Genomic DNA, 16,832 nt, shown 5'->3' on the forward strand with positions numbered 1-16,832 from the left:
CCTGCTACAGAAAACAGCATCATAGTACCTTAGTGGGGAGGCATGCATAAATGTATATGCTTAACTATGAAATGCATAACTAGCGTCTTCAGCAATAAACTTTTTAAAGTCCTGATTCTGGGAGGTTGGCATGTTATTGGTAAGTAATTCAGAATTTTTCTTGATGTCAGTCACATTACACTTCATAAAAAGGCGTTTTTTTATGAAGGGAACTAGGCTAGGCTAGCATGCAGATCTGGACATTTCAGGTTTTGTGTTCAGCTCTCAGTTGCAGTGGTTGGGCTTTTCATACACTGGATATGCTGTGAATCCTAGGCTTTGGGAAATACAGATTGTTACCTCATGTTCATGGCTTGCCTCATTTCCGTATTTTCACTTTGCTTTGGAAGGCTGTTAGTATTTTATCATGTAAACTTTTTGCTGCTCCACAGTACTTTTAATCCAATGGTTTTCAGTTTTATACAGGAAATTTGCCATATAATGAATCTGGCTTTATTAATTTTAACAAACTCTTATAGCAGGAGCTGAATCCTGAATGGTTTTAATTGAATTAGGTTGAATTAGATAGCAGATTTCACCCAGGGAGCTCAGGTGTTATGCGTTGTCAGTTGAGAAGCGGGTGTATAGCACAAATATGACTTGACCAATACACAAAGCAAGGAGAAACTATGGGAATAGTTCTGCTGTGTCAGTGTGACTGTCCTTGGGTTTAAAGTTCAGGATGTGCTTGCCGGCTGTACTGAATGAGAGCCCCAGTTCTGCCATGCAGCTCTTACTGTAGTGTGTTGGATTTTCATTTCTGTAAGCTCGGTGAGGAGAGGATATAAGGCATAGTCTGGATAATACAAACCATGCATATCAAAATGGAAACCAACAGACATAAACAGAAGTGATCTCTAGATACTTAAAACAGTGCGGTGTAGACGTATTAAGTCACAGGGTAATATAGACTGAAAGGGACTTCTGATGGTCTCCTCGTTGAAAACCTGCTGAAAGCAGGGCCAACTTCAAAGGTAAATTCAGCTTCAAAGTTGTATCAGATTGCTCAGGGTCACAGTTACATAGTTCTGAGTAACTCCAAGGCTGGAGATGCCACAACCTCTCCCGGAAGCACAAAGACACCCATTGGATTCTTGCCTGTTACAGGAGTCTGAAATGAGACTTTTTCTTTTGACTGTAAATATATTGAACAGAATATAAGAATATATTGGGAAATGCAACCTGTTAAGTTTCTAGTCCCGGTCACCACTGTGTGTCCCCAGACAATCCTGCCCCAGATCACAGTAATCAATACTTACAGGGAGTAAACAGGAATGGATCTATGTTGAAAATGATGACTGTATTGCATCAGAGGTGGAAAAGCTCTTTGTCACGTACAGAATCTTTTTCACAAGGGTTTGAGTTGAGAATCACTTCTTTGAAGTTGATGCTATCTCTGTATTCTAACCCACCCACTCTGTACTTTACCCACCATTGTAACGTAAGTGACTCTGGGGAGAATGTTACTTTCTAATTAAGATATCACAAAATTTTGGTGGTTCTTTTATAATTATTTTGAGTCAAGTAAAAACACCATTTAGAAAATCAGCAGAATTCTTTCCAAACTGGACTCAACCTGGAAGTATTTATCCCAAGTCCTAGGTGCTAGAGCTGGCTGCTTTTAAAGATTCAGAACTTCAGCTACCCTGGTTTTATGGCTTCCATGCTTAGCTGTCCAATGTATATGGAGAATGAAATGTGCTTTGGGCTGATCATTCAAATAGTTTGTTTACTGAAGTCCAATGTCAAAACTACTAAACCCCAGGATCTGTGGACACTGAGGTTTTATAAAACCTCCACATGTTTATGAAGGACTCAGCCAGCCCTCAGAACTGAACTTCCCCAGATGCATTCAGCTTGGTCCCGTTTCTATTAAAATAGATTTTGTGAGAACAGGTGCTAACATCAGCTTGTTACTAGGTAAAGCTAATGAGTTGGAGACACCCATCATCATCATGGGGTGGGGTGTTGAAGTCCAGTAATGGATTTTGATGGCCAAAATGTGCCATTATGGCCTCTAATATGCGCCCTGGAGGACTTTATTGCAGCTGTAAAATAGGACTTTTAAAATATGAAGCATATTTCTAAGAATTTACAATTAGTCAAAGATTGCTTTTGAAGAAAATACTGCAATGTAAAGTAGCTAATTGAGCAATATAAGCCATAAACACCTCAGGGAAACTCTTAAAGGACACTTTTAAAGCTGACTTTAGAAATCTGCTGGGCTTTTTTTAAAGTATTCCTGCCTCTAGCAACACTTCTTTCAAAAGCTGACAGGCAATGAGGAGATTGGAGACAGAACTTTGCTGCCATGAAAGGAAGTGGTAAATTCCCATTGACTCCCACTGCCAATCTGCTTTCATAAAACAAGGAGGTAGAGAGAAGAACTGACAGACACTAGTGGAGTGAGGAATAGCTTTTTGGGGCCTCAGGAGGCTTCCTTTTTATGACTTTGTAGAAGTTATTTTCACAGGGGGGTGGGGTGGGGGTGGCAGATAATACAAAAAAATGTATTTTCTACTGCTCGTCTTGGGATCTAGGTCTGTATGGCAATAGGAACAAAGATGATCATTATATTAATATATAAATTTGTGGAAATCTTGGCTTTAGTACAGCCATTGATGAAATTGTCTCTTCATCTCTGTAGGGCCAAGGGTTCACCTCTAGTTCATGCAGTGTTTGTACCTTTTGTCAACTTGATTAATTTCTACCTGTATTACCTGCAAAATGGAATATTTATGTAGTTCCCAGAAACCAGTTGTGGTTGCAAAATTCTCTGCAATCAGTAGGTTGAAGATGTATTGTTTCCGTTGGTGAGTTTTTGTCAAACTTTGAATGGACCATTAATCAAATCAGTGAATTCTCAAGCTGCTCAAGATTACCTACACTTTTCCTCAGTCTCTCTGTTTATCAGAGTATATGGCAAAAATGAAACAAAGTGTTAATGTTTTTAAAGTATTTCAAAGTTGACTTCACCTTCTAAAAATATTTGCTAAAATTTTGCACTGTTTTCATTTTGTGTTTTTATTACTTTTATATATTACTCCTTAATTACAGTAGAATTTTAAAGTATATTTCAAATTTATTTAAAACTACCTTCCAATTCTCTTGAGTTCTGTTAGCAGTGAATGAACATTTTTGGACAAAATTTATTCAGTTTTTGTGTAATAAATGAAAAATAACACTTCTAAATGAAGTCATTTTTATGATACTGAAGTATGTTGGGCAAAAACATTTTGAAATGCTGACCAACATTGCTCTTTTAAAGGAAAATCCTGTTCACTGTAGTGTGCGAAAGTGGTTACTTGGACCTGACGGCTTCAGCTGGTCAGTGTAGTTCCTCACAGGGACTTCTAAGATCATGGCTTTCCTTGGTGAAGCAATTAATCTGATGATTGTGATTGCTCTTAAGGTTGAGATCTGTAAATCACCCAGTTTGTTTGAATTCTTCCAGTCTTTGCTTAGTACAGGAATGCAAGGAAGGTCTCTATGGAAATCATTGTTCACACTCTAACAGCTGCTATGGACATATTCAGAACATAAATAGAAGTTATTGAAGCCCCTGTGATATGCTGGCTCTGGTGCGGTGGTTAAATAATTCACCATCCTATTAAAGAGCTGATTTGACAGACTTGAGCAGCTATAGGGAATTGGCTGAGATATTGCCAATGTAATTTTACCCGTATAGTAGGATTAATTATAAATCCCAGTCAAGCTCCCTTTGGAGACAATGCAAGTTTCAAATGAGCCCAAAATGAGGCTAGAGATTTGGGCTGAGATTTCCAATGCTACTTAAAGTATTTGGGAATTCAAATCCCACTGAGATGAATAGAAACTGGGCATCAAACACTGTAGGTGGCTTGCAAATCAGTCTTGAATTTTAACAGTGATCTTTCAGTCCTACTGAGACTTATAATAGGAGGTATAAAGGAAATAAACTAGGGCTCTGACCTGAGTCTGGCATCTTTGTAGACAGGCTATGCCAGAACACATGTGCAAAATTGCAGGCACATCCACATACTTTGCCTAACGGGTCAGCCTGTTTGACTTCCAGTGATGTACTGTCTTTATTACAAAATTACTGATTGGGCGAGGAGCTTTAATATATTAATAATCAGTGCCTTAGGCCAGGTATCAGGTGGCTCTTATTATGGCAGTCTGTGTGGTCCCACACTTAACCCCATGGATATAGAAGTGGAGAAACCACTGTCGCCTTCATTTATTTTTCATATCAGCTAGCTGAACAAACATCTTTAAGATCTCTGGCCCATCTTTTTTCCTAAGCAGTTCCCTTCTGCATTATTTCAACAAATAAGAAAAAGATTTCTAGCCAGATATGGTTAACTATTTGCATATGGACAATCCTGTTAGCATCAAAGCAATTGTGATCATTCTATCTTTATTTTCATTTTTTTAATCAGTGTAATAAACCTCCCACAAGTAAGTCAGCACTGTTTGATTTTAGTGCCTGTTAGCACTGGAATGGACTTCAAGTATTACATCAATTAGCACTACATCTATCATGATGCACTTATATCCTGAAGGAAGCAGATAATGCCTCATCTTAAAATAATATTTAATTAGGAAAAATAGAAAACAAAATTAGAAGTAATGTTTCATTTTTAAAATAATGCAGAACAGCAGAAAGTGCTGGCCTATTTGACTACATTGCTCAAGAACCAATTGTGTGACGTGGGGCAAACAGGGGACATTAAAACATTTAACATGATAGTTTAGTACTATTAAAATAAGAGCATTTTTTAACAAGACTATTTTCCCTTTTTATCTTTACCCATAGACTTGCATGAGAATCTAATTTTTCCTTAAGAGAAAAGAGTCTAGTTCTCCAAGTAAACTAAATTAATCTAGAAAATGCACATAGAAGGTGCAAAACAGGAAGACCGATAAAAGGAAACCCAGATTTATTAGTTTTATGAATCTCTTGATTTGGGTGGCCTGGTTCATGATCTTTTAATTTTTGGTGTAGGCAGTGGAGTACTCCCTGGTGCTTTATATCTTTCTCGAGCTGTACATGCACTGTTAATTCACACCAGACCCTGGAAAAAAGATTAGCTCGTTCATAGGTAGAAAACTGAGAGAAACTAAATGATTTGCTGAAGTGTTGGTGCCCTGCTCAGAACTTCAGCTCTCCCAGGCCCAATGTTCTTGTTTCATAGGGGCAGGTCAGCTTTTTCCCTCCTCTCATCTCATATTCAGGTAGTTTGCTTTTCTTCTCCCTGAACCCATTTTTTCCCTTCTTTGTGATGTAAGGAGGTGCTTCAAAATATCTCTTATCCTAGAAAGAATCCCAGGATTTTTTAAACACAGGGAGGTATTTACAGCTCTCAAAACATGTTTGACAGCATAAAAAAAAGTTGATCTTTTATGTCTTTATAACCTTATTGCCGGAAGTGCTGAACTTTCTGGTGACTTCAGCTGACTTTGGTATGAACTGGCATGATAGTGACTCTCAAAAACCAGGCTCATTTCTTTGAATACTCAAACAGGTGCCTAGTTACCAAGTTTCAAACTTGAAAATGTTGGCTTTAGTTGTCTAGATTGGGGGGAGGGAAAAAAATTAACACCCTGAGGAATGTTTCATGTTCCCTGGAGTGTTAGGGGCAAGCCACTGTAGCAATTTCCTTTTCAAGAGGCAGGATAAGTTCTGGGTTAATTTAAGTTTCTTCTTTAATTGTCTATTTCTTCAACTGACTCCTTGCCTCCACTCCAATTTTGCATGGCAGTTCCAGAAGGTGCCAAGGAATTCAGCACCAAACGTGCCTCTAAACTGCCTTGCTTGCTCTGCTGTTACATCCTTTACAGAGAAACAACATTTGGAGCATTTGCTTGCCCCAACTCTTCAGGCCCCACTTCAGATGCACACACAGAAGTGCCCTTTGGGGGACTGTGGTAAGGTTTGCACCTCTGTATTGATCTAAACACTTTGTTACAAATAACCTCAAAGTTCAGTACTGCAGATGATACACAACTTCAAAGATAATCTGGGCTGTGTATTAAAAGGCATTGGTATATTGTCAGCATGATAGCTTATTTCCAGATGATCATAATTAGTAGTTTACTTAAACAACATGCTTCATAGTGTTACATTGTCATTTTACTTTTGATTACCAGTAATGAACTTTGAAATAACTGGTGTTGCCACAGGTACAAGTTCTGACTGGTCTGGGCAGGCATTTGATCATGTGAATTGCACTTAGCTGTATTTTTACTGCCCTAAAAACACAGTGTTCTAATGCTGGCAGTCTAGAGGTCTGCTCCTTCAAGTGCTTGCTCTGAAGAAACTGTTTGCTCTGAAGAGATTAGGAAGCACTGGGATTGTGTGGGATTGGTGAGGCTGACCCCACCAAAAAGAAAACCTTTGTGTGCTGTATGAATAGCTCCCATACTAATATGGCCCAGGGCATAACAAACTTGGTGGTTTTGGCAGATTATCAGTTTGTTTGAATGTGAAACTCAAAGCAAACCTTGGAGGGTGAACACAGATGTGAACCAAAACCACCAAAACCAGGAAGAAAGTTTGTACAACCCTAGGAAAACTCATAAAAGAACAGTACAAAAAATCAGTTTCGAAGTGAAATGCATCAAGAAATAAAACCTTCATAGTACCATCTTAGTGAAGAACAATACAGACATTAAAAATTACTTCTAAAAATGTAATGATCTGCTCTGAGTGGTCAGCAGGACCACTAAGGAAGGAATAGAGTCAAGCTTGGGGACAGGGAGGAAGCCTCCACCATTTTGAGTGAGGCACGCTCAAATTATGATTCAGATTCATACTAGACTGCTGCAGTTTGATTTCTTGTAGTGAATGAATGAGAAACTCAGGTTCCAGATGTTTCAAAGGTTGACATTCCAACCAGAAACAGGATTCACTCTTCTACTGTAGGTCCCTCAATTAACAAAATAAGAGTCCATTTCCATTAAACGGCCTCAATTTCTTTTTTTTTAAAGAAGGAAATGTTATAGTTGCCTCTTCATTCTCTTCTTCACTCATCTCTCTTATTCATTAGTAATTTGAATTTATCAAATATTCAAACATATTTAGGACCAGATTGCAATCTCCAGTGGAGGTAGGTGTAAACCAGTTGCATGAAGAATCAATAAGCTCCCTCATGTGGGGTCATCATCCACAGCACAAGATTCACTAATATGCCCACAGTGATTTAATTGTGAAAAATATTATTAATCAATGACTGGCTTCATTTCTTTCTGAGACAAGTTTAATAATTTCATTGTGGCAACAGAAAAGAGCTCTGGCAAAGATTATACTGTACTAAGTGCTGACTACACTCGGAAGAAGAGGATAGTCCCTGCCCCAAAAGGCTTATAGTCAGTGTAGAAACTGCAGTGCATGGGTGGGAAAGCACAATAAAGACAGTACTGAACACAGATATCTCATAGACATTACAACAGAGTATATAGAGTGATGTAGAAGAGAACAGTGAAATAGTTTTACAGTTACCTGCTGTCATACATGAAAGACCATGTGGGATAAAGCACAAGGAGGCTTTTCTGGAAGCATAAGTGGGTAATGAATGCTTGCAGTGCGAAATGGGGCAAAAAGCTGTCATTATGACAGAATATGAGATGATAAAAGTAGAGTAAGACTTGTCCTTGAAGGCCTTGAAATAAAAACAGTGTCTTACCCAAGTCCTTTCTAATAAAAGCTGATCAAAGCTGAAGAGTTATGTGAAATTAAAAAGAAAATATGCTTTTTTCTTATTTGGTGATTGCTGTATAACTAATTGCCTGCTTTCTCAGTGTCCTGAAATTCCTAGGAAGTGAATGTCATAATCTGCTATATTCAGAAGAGGGCAGCATCAACCTAAACAACAAGTGGGGAACACATTTAATTTAAGGATTTCAATCTAAATGGGAGAGACTCCAAAACATAACATGAATACAATTGTGAAATTTGTTAAAACCAGAATCTAGTTTGTATTCTGACATTAAGACAAAGCAAGTCCATAATCCAGAATTACAGGAGCATTATAGTGTCTCTGCAATGACATGATAATATTTGTTTTGTTATCTTCCTATAGTAACACATTCCTCAGTAGGGGTTACCGCACCTTAGTTATGGTTATGACACCTACAGTCCTCTAATTACAGATCTTTTGAAACAAAAATGGAAACAAAATGAAAAAAGGACCAAAATTCTGCACATTCTGTGACTAAAATGCTACAGAAGTCACAGCCACAGCTAATGCAAACTAGGTATCAATACAGGTGGTGACATGTTGGTCCTGAGGATCTCAGTTGGTAGGAAAGCTCTCAAGGACATCAGTTTGGCTTTGGATCAGGGATTGAGTCACACGCAAGATTAGGAGTAAAACAAGCAAATACTCAAGTAATTACATGACGGTTTTAGGCTTAAGTAAATTTGTGAGAAGTTTTGACTGACCAAGGACTGGACTGAGTCCAGTGTTATTGGGTTAGCCATTCGCCATCTAGCTTCCTATGACTAATAATGCTCCATGTGATGAGTTAAATTCTGTTCCCATTGAATAGGCCCATATGAGATTTTACTCATTTTATCACAGGATTTTACTTTAACAAAGCACTTGCATATATGCACAAGTCCCACTCATGTCAGTGATGCTTACATACATGCTGAAGTGTTTTGCTGAGAGGAGAACTGCAAAAGGAAGTCCAAATCCTTAGGTCATCAGTATAGCAAGACTGTCAGCCTGCATAGTGACAATAGGTGATCTAGGAAAAACAAGTGTAGAAGCTTTTCTTTTAAGAGGTAACTACCTGTATTCTGAATCAGGACATGAGGAGATAAAAATGTACATTGCAAATACTATTGTTCTCCTGTGGACTGGATTTTTTAAGTGTCTGGGTAATTACAGCTTTTTCCTGGATGTATTTAGAGTTCTTTGGCTGTGGAAGGTGCATCGTATTTAACTTGATTCTTTTCTTAAAAGCTAGAAGAACTGGAACATGTAAGCTGTTCTGTTTTCTGTATCTCAAGGTGGGTTATTTAACCTTGAATTATGTGTCAAAATCCTGTTTCAGCATAAAGTCTGCATATGTATACGCTTAATGAATAAGACCCTAAAGGTTTGTAAAGAACCTAAGTTTATATATTCCATTAAATATGATCTTCACAGGCTAATTAGTTAGAAATTTCACCCTTGCTTATAGTATACACCATTTTATGGTCAATAACAGTAAAATCTATGTAAACCATGCTCTTTATTAATAAACATTATGTGCTTCTGGCTTTCAAATAAGGAAGTGGATTACTTGTTTTTCTCTTGTGACTGGCCTGCTGGCATAGTAAAATTCAAGCAATTAACATTATGGATAGATCACTTCATGTGAGATGTGAAAGCTGTACAGATAATTTTGTTTTCAATAAAAATAAGGACACCAGTACTGTGAAGAAAACTTAGATCAGCAATATCCAACCTCAGAGACTTCAGGGAGGGTCCGAGGTCTCTGGGGATCAGTATTGAATAGTATGACGTTCCCCTGTGTGTTAAAGGTTTGGATCCAACCAAAATTAGTACTAACTAGAACTGGTTGTTAGCTACTTGTTGTTGGAGAACTTCTGTCTGGTTTTTAGCAGATAATGCATATACCTCTAAAACCTCCTCTACAAATGGCACTGTTGGCCTTCCTAGCTGAGACACTGGAGTGATCCTGGATGTGCACCACCCTCCCCATCCCTGCAGGGGCCTCTCCAGGTTAGCATTTGAAACAAAATAGTGAAGTGAATCATCTCCATGGAGCTGTAAACTTATGTGATAAGCTGTTCTGCCAATGCACACAGACATGATCAGCCTGCCTATTCCAGTCCAGGAGCTCCCCAGATGATGTGTACTTTGGGGATGTATATAAATGATCAACTCATTTTAACTTTTCAGCTAACAGGATTTTCAGTTTAAGCCAGCAGAAAATACCAGTGACCTAATGTTTGTACCCCTTACTTCTCCATAGAGTGACATTACTGAAACAAAATGGCCACTCATCCTCGAGTGACAGTTTTACTATGTACAGTGACAGGTATGTATGTTGTATACAAAGACCTACAAATACATGGCATAGAACAAATACATTAAATAAAGGTCTCTTGTGATAGCGGTCTCTTTCTCAGCCACACTCTGTAAACAGATGCTGCAAATATTTTAATAATTTAGTTAGAAAAAACTGGTTATGAGTATGGTTTTGTTTAAAGTAGGAAGGCTAGCACATAGTGCATCTCCCTTCTCCCTCCAAAGATGTTTCTTGAGCACCAAACGTAGTTCTTAGATAGATGGAGAAGTATGTGAGCCAATATCCAGCTGAGAACTAATCACTTCAATACTTAGAAATAGAGCTGTTAGGTATGGGAGACTTCCCTCTGTCCTGTGTATTCCATTCTTCCACTTTCTTTTTTATTAAGTACAAAGTGTACTTAGAAAGACACCAGTTCAGGAAAGTTTTCCTACCTTTTTCTGTCCTATAGTAGTTCCTCCAAAATACCTATGCAGAATTAACTTTATGGGTCACAATTATTGCTGAGTTGGAAATCCTGGGAAGTATGAAGGATGAGTTAACCTTTTCAATGAGTGCTTTTCCCTAAGCAGCTTTGCAGTCCCTGGAGCATCTGTGGATACTTTTTTGCATTACTTCTTCACTAGGCTGTACAATGGCCAGTCTGAGGCAGAGCTGACTCATGCAGAAATAAATAGTTCACTCCTGTGTGCTACAGCAGTGCCTCGTCGTGAAGTCAGATATTTTTTTTCCAGAGTTTAGATCAGAATCGTGTCTGATCAGTTCTCAAACAGGCATAAGGTATATCCAGGTGCTGTAAATATGACTGAAAGGGCCCTATGTGGAGGATGGATATATGACATTCTGCAGATGAAGGGCAAATATTGCGCCCCTCATGGCCTCTGCTTTCTGTATCAGTTTTTCGTCCTCTGAAACAGTCTTCTTCTGATCATTCACATTTTTATATACAGTCAGAGAAATGGTATTTGTTTTCCCAAACTCCTATGGCTGTTCCTGACCCCTTAATCTCACAGGTACTACGCCTTCTTTAAGTTCTTTCCCAGACTATGGGACCTAGCTACTGAAGTCCTACTGTATTCCATATGCTACCAGAGCAACGTGGTTTAGAGAATCTAGGAACATAATACAGGCATAGGCAGAACACATTTTTTTTCAAAATACAAGCTTGGAATGGGTCATTAACCAAGCTGATTTTGTGCCCCTCAGTTTTAAAGGAAAGCTGCTGCTTCTGAAAATGTGTTTCCAAAAGTAAAACGCTTTTTCGGTAGAGAAGCAGAAAGAGGTGTTCAGATCACAGAGCTGAACTTCCATCTACAATAGAAATTGTCTCAGTGTGCTAAAACGTAGGGGCTGTGTGCTTGAGTGGATGCTTTTGTTGCCAAACATGAAAGCAAAATCATATTGCTACTTGGATGATGGATTTCCCTTAGTAGGCAACCACCATCTTGTTTACAAGGAAATCTCAACCATTAGCGTGTATGCAAACTGCTTATGGTTGGCTGGTTGGCTTTTAGCAGAGATGACATGAAGAAGAAATGAGACATATATTGGATTGAGGTAAGCAGTCTCTATTACCACAACTATATTACTAACTTATGTTTAATTGCTCAGCATTTATGAGGTTCATAGTTTATTGTCTTTCTTGCCACACAATAGGCTGGGCAAGTTAAAAAAGCTCCAAGTTTCAAAGGCTAGAGTTTTGGGTGCCTGCCAGCACTGATCTGTTTAACAAACAGGCAGCAGGGTGCTTATTAGTAGGTTGTGGTTTGCAAACCATGAAGCCTGTGGGGGCAGATGCACTGATCAAATAGTGAATCTATAGATCAGTAAGCCCATTAGATGAAAAAGGGGAGCACCACTGAGTATAAATATATTTTTCATAGGCTTCAATTAGGCCACCATAAATGACTCTTGTAACTCTTTCTGTTGACCCAGCAGTCTAAATATTAAACATTAGTATAAGCAACATTTATTCCAAATTGCTTCTCTTAGAATTTCCCAATGACTTATAATTATATAGTACTTGGTAGTAAAAGAACAAGTGCCAAATTGCTCTTATTATTTCTATTTATTTCAGTGTAACAAATAGTGCCTACTTGCAACTCAAGGTGCTTATATATTATTCATAAAAGCACAACAAAAATTGGCAGGGAATCAACCACTGCATAAGACCAGGTGATTAGCTGGTCTGAATCAGCATGGTCCTGTGGAAGCCAAGATAAGTCTATGAGTTCCCTGAAGTCACTGGGGCTATGAAAATTTCTAGTTGTTAAGGATCCAGCCAAAGGATTCTGCAAATGACATTTCACCCCTTTAATTTTCCAGCTTCACTTGGAACAAATGAAGCAACAGTCAATGAAACTTCAGCCATGAAGTTTCCAGGAGCAGATTTTACTATTTTAATTACTGGAACGTCTCTGATGATCGATTTTTTCAATTGTTTCAGCCTGTGAATCACTTGTGAATTCTTTGTCATGATTACTGCTAAAAGCAGTTGATTTTCATGCTGTACCTCATCACCTACGTCACGTGGCAAGGTTCCCTCTTCCTGACTACGTACCTGCTGAACCCATGGCACTTCCATGACTTGAGCATTCCCAGTCCTTCTTCTTTCTATTAATGTTCTTGTGAACACAGTTTTACTCTTATAAATGTTTGCAAGGAGAAAATGAAAGATGCTGTAATGCCACTAAGCCGTCACTTTTTTCATGCAAAAACCTGTGAATTCTTTTTGTAGTGAGTACCCAGTTCTAGTTTCAGTTGCCTCCTCCAGGAAAGATTAGTAGAAAAGAAAGACCTGAAAGAGTATTTTGAAGGTCGATGCAAGATTTTTTACATAATAAAGAGGAAAAAGAAATTACATTCTGCAGCTGAGAATCTTCTGTTGAAAATGCTCAGAGGCATAGAACAAAACCAAAGTGCTCTCCTCTCCACCTCTTTCCACTCTGTTATCAGCATCTCCTCTTTGTTTTCCTTCTGTTGAGTAACTCAGGGCTGCCCTAAATTTTGAGTAAAAACAAAAGACCACAATAGAAAACATGATGGCAGTATTCTTTCAACAATCATCTCAAGCTTTGCATGGTTGACATGAATTAGTTTAGTTAGAAGGTACTGGTTGTTGGCAAAAAAAGTCTTCCTAATCTGTGCTTTCCATGTCAACAAAAGTGACGTGCTGCATCAGTTTGTAAAGGAATCATTACAAGTAGTATTATCAGAAAACCATTTAGTTTCAGGCCTTTGCACACTACCAGAGAAACACATACTCACATAACATAAAAGGTAATCAGAACCCATGGCCTGACTTTACAACTTATCAGTTTGAATCTATCTAAAAGTCGACGATGACCTTAGTGGTGTGCATCTTTATTTTGGGTCTCACACTGGCAAGATACTTCAGTATGTACCAGGTGTTACGTATTTCAGTAGTTCCATGCTGACGTGCTAAGGAGGGTGGTATGTTTAAAATTCAGTGTGGTCTTATATTGCTTAGGCTAGTGCAAACTGGGGCTTTGCACTAGTGGAAGTAAGAGCGTGTTCAGCCCCAATGTCACCAGCTCAGCAAAATTTTAAAAAATTCAGGTTGGCATTTTCAGAATGTGTGATTTACTTGAATGTTTCTTACACTTCAATTACAAGTCTACTTTAAGTCATATCATCTAAGGGCTACATTAGCTCTTTTTAGGTAGGAAACCAGAGTCTATTGTTCTGAGACTAAATTAGGACTAGAGGCCAGATAAATAAATAATATGATTCACTTTCCAGAATTCTTAAATGTCACTAGGCAAGTATACATCTGTGAGGTTTATTAGCCTCATTATTCCTGTGCAGAACTGACATCTAAGAGCACACACAGGAACAAAGACTAACTGAAAAAGAGCCTAATGCTAATGCAGAAAACCTACATACCATTGAATATAGGGCAATCTAAAACCCAGGAATCTGTATTACAAGCATCTTTATTTTTCAAGCTTTAGCACTCCAGGGAAATGCAATTACTCTGTGACCCTTATATTAAGTTGATCCTTAAATTAAGGTATTTTGGGTCCCATTTTCTCTTTTTGAGGGCCAAGGACTATAACCCAGCCAAAGGAACCACTCACTCCTCCATGTGTGTGAGCACTGATAATCCTGTTCCCCAGTCCAGTTCACAAGAAATCTGTTTTCAAAGCCCATAAAGTTTCAGATGCATTGAGTGGGAGAAGAATAAGAGCCAGTAGGCCTCACTGTGTTGGCATCCTTTTCTACAATATTCCCAGAAAGAACTGGAGGAAAGAACTTTCTCTTTTTTTGTGCGTGTCAGAGGATGTCTGTAGCTGGAGAGGCTTTTCCTGCTTGTACAGCTGGAGTAATAGGAGGTCCTTACAAAATGGCTGTGCAGGAGTTAATGCTTTCCAGTGACCCTGGCCCACTGAAAGGTGTCCTAAATAAAAAGCAGTAATAGTTTGTCTTTGCTATAATGTCTCTTCAGAATAAACAAGAGAACATCAATCCCACACTTCTTCATGCCAACCTCAATACTTCTGTCTGTGGCCAGCAGTTAGTCCACTATGGGAAAACCTCAGGTGCAGTAAGTAAGGAAGTGATGCAGACATTAGCTAAACCCATAGTCTTTCTCCTATCTCAGGTCTTCTTTGCATGACCCCACACCAGAAAAGGGCCAGAACTATTTGGATTGCTTAGCTAGAAAAGTCCTACACTCTAGCAAAATTTGCCATAGTGTGTGCAGACTCAGACTGGCTAAGCCAAGTTAACAACCTTGATTTAAAATGCCAGAGAAAAAAGGCATCTTGGGTTTTAACTTGGGATAGTACTTGCTATGAACTCCAAGTTCCTCAATTATCTGTTACTTTAACTGATAGCCTCAGTTAAAGTCTTAGTTGTCTTGTTTTCGCTGCTATTATAGTCTCAGGTAGGAAGTTCCAGCAACCCAAGATAAGAGCCTTTTCTTTTTTTCTTTTTTTTTTATTTCTTTTTTTTTTCCTCAGGTTGGACATGTCATTTGAACCTGATTTGCTAAGGGGTAAGTGTTTGCAGCTCCCAAGGGTTTTTGCTGAGTTGGAGATACTCAGGACTTCTGAACTTTGAATCTTTAATGATACATGGTAAAACCAAAAAAATATTGACACTCCAAGAATGCCACATGTTGCGTGTCTTTAGAGAAAGAAAGAAAGATGAAGACTCTTTTCTTCTACTAAACCAGTGGATTATAGATAGTGCCATGAAACTGGACCAATGTTTTCACGAAAACAAGTCGTCTTTTTTGAATTCACGCCATCTTTCTTTGCCTCAAATGCTCTATTTGGCTGAAGTTCAGCAGGGGTATTAGGAACTGCTGCTAGCTGAATGCAGAACAAACTCTCACAGCCAAAATTAAGAACAGTGCTGTCTTCTGCAGGGTTTTTAAAACCTAATTAAAGTAAATACTTTGGAATGATTAAAAGGCACACACCATTTTAAGATAAAAGTTTATTATAGTTAAAAAAGGAAGCTCTGTAATTTAAAATGGAAAGTTTATGAAGCTTCAGGATAAACCTCAGCTAGGAAAAATAACAGGTTTCAGATGTTCCAAATATCATACGTTAACCCCAAATGATCGTTCTGTAACACCGGTTTCCTTAGTCCACGGTGGTCAGAATTAGAACACCCACTCTGCTTAAAGGCACAATGCTCACTACAATCAGCCATTAATCACCCTATTTCTGTCCTGTACCAAGGCCCCAGGCTTCACAATTTAAAAAGGGGATGATTGTATATCTATCCCAACTAGGTTTGATTTCATCATATCTGGGCCTGCCTTGAGCAGGAGGTTGGACTAGAGACCTCCTGAGGTCTTTTCCAACCTGAATGATCATAGGGTTCTAATAAACCAAATGACTGCTAGAACAATATCTAATGAGACCAAACAACTAGGAAATGGGATGTTTTGCAAGGTTGTTAGTATTCCAAGTGATGTCTGTGCATGACAGAGAAAGGGGGAGAATATTCAAATATTATTTGCTTAAGAGTAGCTGTTATTTAATCTACAGAGTCAGATTTATTTGGATAGTTACTATAATTAAAATCCAACTGACTACTAGAAACATTTTGAAAATTAACAACTATGTAATAAACTTTCTAAGCAATAATTAAGTGTGTTGGGGAGACAAGCCTACAAATCTTTTAAGGGTGCTATCAGAAAGGAGACAGAAAAAATATCAGAAAGCAATATAGTTAAAGGTAAGGGATTAAATTTTAAAAATCAGCCTTTGTTTTGTCCTTTTGGGAGCAACCTCCTGATAGTATGCAATAAAAGATGGCGCAGGAGGCTGTTAATGGAAGCACCTGCAACCCACTGTTTGAGGCTTTCAGTGTGCTGTCATTGAAATCTCCCAAGACACGTCAGCTGGAGTCTACTTGCTGTAAGCAAAAAGGAGTAGCTAACAGAAAATCTCTATCAGGTAGGCTACTCATGGTATTTACTTTTTTTTTTCCCCTCAAATGTATACTGCTTGAGCGAAAACCACCTCTCCGGTTTTAGCATCATACCTGCTGTTCTATTAGGCCTGAACTATCACGTTTCTACGAGTGACACTCAATGAAAAGCTCTAATGAGATCTTCTAGTGATAACCATTTGGCTTGTTTAACTTACCTTGCTTCAGGAAGATCTGGCAAGATATTATATAATTTGTTCCCCTTCCCGTACACTGCTGGGATAACGTTTGTCTGCCTAGCTCACTTCTTATTTGGAAACAGTTGGTGTTTCTGTATGGTCTTATGGTTGCCACAG

Source organism: Gavia stellata, chromosome 8, assembly GCF_030936135.1.
Source record: "Gavia stellata isolate bGavSte3 chromosome 8, bGavSte3.hap2, whole genome shotgun sequence".
NCBI lineage: Eukaryota > Metazoa > Chordata > Aves > Gaviiformes > Gaviidae > Gavia > Gavia stellata.